We start from the raw sequence: 5342 nt of genomic DNA, 5'->3' as shown, positions 1-5342 counted from the left end.
CTAATAATAAATGTTCTGGACTAGATAACCTACTTCTTATCCTGAAAGTTAATCCTCTGTAGGAATCCATGCGCACCTTTGAAAGTCTTTTTGTACATCTCACTTAGGTCCCTCGACTACATCTAGGGCAAATTTATTTATACACAACGTTGGTTGTAAACTACGGACTTATCTCGTCTATTTGGACGAAGAGCCAATGGTAACCGGGTTCTTAGGAATAAGTTTTTTTAAGTTTAAGGCTGGTAATTCCTTGTTTACCGCATTACTTGGTTTTTCCTGAAATTATCATCTTGTAGAAAAGGAAAACTCGAATACATTTTTAGTTTGGGTACAGTGCCGATAGAGACACAAGATACCATTTCCCGATAGAGTATTTTATCCAAATACCTGAGAAAGAGTTTACAAGAAAAACAATTCTTTCCATAATAATTTCCTTATCTCATAATTTCCTCGTGGAAACTTACCCACAAAGATGTGTGTGTCATGCTCATTTAGAAACATCTTCTACGCCTTTATCAAGTCCGATTTTGTGACATAAAACTCTGTAATGCTCAGTGATAATAATGATTATACAACGAATCAGATCTGAAAAGATGTTACTCATACCTTAAAAGGAAATAAAATGGTAACAGCGACATTTTAAAAAAAAAGTTAAGTATACCTTAGTTTAACCAGACCACTGAGCTGATTAACAGCTCTCCTAGGGCTGGCCCGAAGGATTAGACTTATTTTTACGCGGCTAAGAACCAGGTATTGATATAATAGGGGTGAAATGCAGTAGGGATTAATTGAGAGATGGATTAAAAACTTCAGCAGTTTCCTAGATAGAAACTGTAGTAACTTCTCAATTATTTATATAATCACATAAATCGATATTTAAACACATCTTTCGTAATCTTGTATGACATAATGAAAATCTATGTATAGTAATGAACATCAGGTGCAGAAAAGTTATAAAAGCTCTAATTAATGATACTGACAGCTGGCTCCCTTCATTAGGCGTTACAGAATTGCAAACCATCTCTCATGTCTTTCATCTTTAAAAGCCGCACGAAACAATTTTATTAATATTTTTCAGACTGTTACACAACCTTCACAAGCATAGAATGGCTGTTGGTGCACCTCTCTCTCTCTCTCTCTCATTTTGTACTAATTAGTAGCTAGGTGTGTCGCATTAATAGAAAGCATTGACTCGATTGTGTGGAGTTTATATATTTATTTTTTGATTTGTTTATTAGCCAGCAACATCCTGGCATAAGAACTGGCAATTCCACATGGTGGCATCATTCAGAAGGCGATTTTACAATGAACGTAAGCATGTCTACACATATATATGAGTTGCTGTATGAAGCATACGTCATTTAAGTAATATGTATTGAGTGACGGCTCAGTCATAGGAAAATGGAGCAGTTGTTTGTCTGTCATACTGTAATTGCTGAGCCACAGATCAAATAACTTGCAAAACCTCCGGAATGCTTTGCAGCTAATACCTATTATTCTTCTTCTTCTTCTTTTAACGTACCTATAGACTTAGATAAAAGCATCGCCTTCATATTTCTATACTCCTTTATAATTTCCCACCTTTATATTATTTGCACATGGCAATATTCGTTCGTAGCAGCTCTTTTTCTTCCAGTTTACGTAAACTTTGTCTTTATTTCTAACTCCTTTACTAATAAACGCCATATCCTACGCCGCCGCCCTTCGTTTTGCTGAGAAACACCTTTTTTTTTTTATAGAATTTCGTCTCTGGTATAAAGATTACTTTAACACTGACGAAGACCGGCATCAAAAAGCAGGCTTCAGCCTCGTGGTTGCCTCTGTGATCATTGGCTTTGGAGGTCAAGTTCGGAGGTCAATATATATATATATATATATATATATATATACAATATATATATATATATATATATATATATATATATATATATATATATATATATGTGTATGTGTGTGTGTGTGTGTGTGTGTGTGTGTGTGTATATTGTCAAGATTAACGCCAAAATAAGCTAAAAAACACCCTCCTTTCTGCTTTTGCTTGGCCGATAGATAGGCCCCTGTCTATTTGAACTTGTGAGAGGTAGTGAAATCTGGTTCGGGTTGGTTCAGGGCAGAGATCCAGAGGGTCTTAAGGCACGCTCAGGGGATAATCTTAGCCTAGGGCAGTAACTGGTTGGCGCCCTTTCTTTGGTACAGGAACTGCGACCTGGGGTCAGCCCATCGGCACCCCCCCCCAACCGCACCCGATCAGAAGTAATAAAAGGCCGCGAAGCCAGAGTATCGCTCTCACACACAGCCCAGACCCTAATGTAGGAGGTCACAAGTTCAGACGCTCCCCCCTTCTCGCCGCCACGTGGACCGCTACCCCTTGCTTTGTACCCCAACCACGTGGCCAGTATCCATTGCAAGTGGTGCATTGCAAATCCCAGAGCGAGGGGAAACTCAACTGCAGCCCTTTATCATGACAAGGGCGCCCCTCCATCACTCCACCAATCTACGACCCACGAGTACGTCTTTGGTGGGAGGCCTTTGTCTACACACACACACGTGGACTCCATGCTGACGCCCTTTGAGAAGGGCTGGAACGAAGCCCCGATGTCGACCTCAGCCTTAGACACTCCATGCTGGGTGGTAAAGTACCCTGAAAGAGTTGCTTAGTCACGTTACTTTCGCCCTTGTGCATTCATTAAACTTCCGGGCCCGTATCTTGAATATCCCCTGAGTTTCTTGGTTCAATCCCGGCCCACATGTTCACTGCCCTCTTGCTCAAGTCACTAGGCTGTCTTTGGCGCCCTCAGCGCACCCTCGAGTAAAAAGCATTCCCCAAATTCCAGCTTTAGATCGTAACCTGTGTCCCATATCGTTTCAGAAGGACGATCGTAGCAGAATTCCCCTTGGTCCGTGTTGCTGGCATTCACAAGCTTTTCCTTCCCCCACTTTTTGGAGGACTTTCAACTGCAGCAGCAATTTAACTTTATTTAATTCATTTTTCCCTTGATCTTGTCAGTTATGTAAATATACCTATTTTTGTACCCACGTGTTTCACGCATTTCCATTTGAGAAAGAGCCCTAAGCTCCTGTATGTCTCCTTTCGTTTTCTGTTTTATATGCTCCTGGTTATCTTACAAGGTCATGGTAGAGTACAGTAATGAATTTCGAGTCTAAAAAACTACCTGCACCAGGAAACATATATATATATATATATATATATATATATATATATATATATATATATATATATATATATATATATATATATATATATATATATGTATATATATATATATATATATATATATATATATATATATATATATATATATATATATGTATATATATATATGTATATATATATATATATATATATATATATATATATATATATATATAGATATTTCTATTGCGTGAGATATTTCTATGCGTACGAACTCGGCTATCTCACTTTAAATCCAATTTTTCGAATTTCTGAGCAAATGTCTTGAACGCTTTTCTTCTCGTATAGCCACCGCCCCTTTGCCGTTCACTGATTTCCTCTCATTTTGCTGGAGTTGACTTTCGGAACGTTGATGCCATTGTCTTGTTTCGTACAGATTTATTATTTTCATCCGACAGCTTTATCTATCATAATTATATGTTCTTTTTTTATTTTATTAAGTTTTTATTTTTTTGCGAATGATAGGTAATAAAGATTTTTATTATTGCAATAATAACGTCAGCGGCAATTAACACAAAACTTTCCCTACAAATGGCAGAGAAGAAAAAAATCAAGAACATATGTGCAACTCCCTCCAAAGCCACGACAAATCCCTCGGGTTTTGAGATGCAAGCTGGCGACATTTCTTTAATCACAAGACGAAAGAGGGACACAAGAATAATATGTAAAGGGTTCTGGGGATTTGGGTGTCAAAGAAAAGCGTGGAAGCCAGCAAACGTCTCTTGCTAAATAGCTGGATTTCAGGGGCACTTAGGTAGAAGACGCAGGTCACAGATTCTTCTTTGTTTCTTTGTAATCTAATGAGCCCTGACGTTATTTTGTATGGTAGGGGACACACAGTGGGAGAATAGATTGTATGGGTGACTAGGTTGTTTTAAGCACATATTCATTCGTATGAGCACCATTGTGCTTACTTGTTGCTGCATATGCATATGTATATATATATATATATATATATATATATATATATATATATATATATATATATATATATATATATATATATATATATATATATATATATATATATATATATATATATATATATATATATATATATATATATATATATATATATCTGCTTAGATATGGTACAAACACACTAATCAAAAGACACACATATCTACATCCCAGCAAGCACTAACCTCCTTGCAAATAATCACTCGTTGGTTGCAGACTGAATTTTCCCTCAGTGGTGACGAGGGGGAACCCGAAATATAATAGCTTCTGTGGACATCATTCTTGTCATTACAGATGTTTACTCCGGTCATACACCTGGTCTGATGGTGCAACAAAGCCGTGCAACTAATTGCCGTGCAAAGGGGAAAAGAGGAAAAACAATATTTGCAATTTCGTCATCGGAGAGGTGCGTTCCCCTACCCTTGGTTATTACGTAGCGCAGGGGAATGTCAAGAGCCGTGATACGTGAGATTAGTTCCTTCTCAACTCGGTGGCAGCGACAAAATGCAGATGGATCTCTGCGGTTACGCGCGTCCCTCCAGCGGCGATGTTTGATGCTCTCTCTCTCTCTCTCTCTCTCTCTCTCTCTCTCTCTCTCTCTCTCTCTCTCTCTCTCTCTGATTTAATGAGTTTACGCAACGAAAACTAACTCCTCGTGCTCCAGGGAAAATTCGTTTTGGAAATAGAGGAACGTACGATTGTAAAGCGAAGTAAATTCCCTCATTTTTCGGACAACCGTATGCATGCGTTATTGCATGGATATGAGCACGAAAGTAATGTAGATATGGTAAAGAATGTGTGCCGAACTGATACACACTTCATATATATATATATATATATATATATATATATATATATATATATATATATATATATATATATATATATATATATATATATATATATATATATATATATATATATATATATATATATATATATATGTGTGTGTGTCTTAGTGTATGTTTGTTTTTCCACCAATAAGCCTTTTCCATTACTAAGTAGGTGACTCAAAAGAAAAACAATATTATCCTTATCATTTTACGGGATATATTTGTTATTGTTTTTGCTATCATTGAGTTTATTCTTTTGGCAATAACCATTTTGCTTCCCCCCATCCGCCGGAGCACACAACCACCCCCTTTCACAAAGAGCTTGCCTGAGCATT

Source organism: Macrobrachium rosenbergii, chromosome 42, assembly GCF_040412425.1.
Source record: "Macrobrachium rosenbergii isolate ZJJX-2024 chromosome 42, ASM4041242v1, whole genome shotgun sequence".
Lineage (NCBI taxonomy): Eukaryota > Metazoa > Arthropoda > Malacostraca > Decapoda > Palaemonidae > Macrobrachium > Macrobrachium rosenbergii.
Note: the sequence above shows the minus strand (reverse complement) of the source record.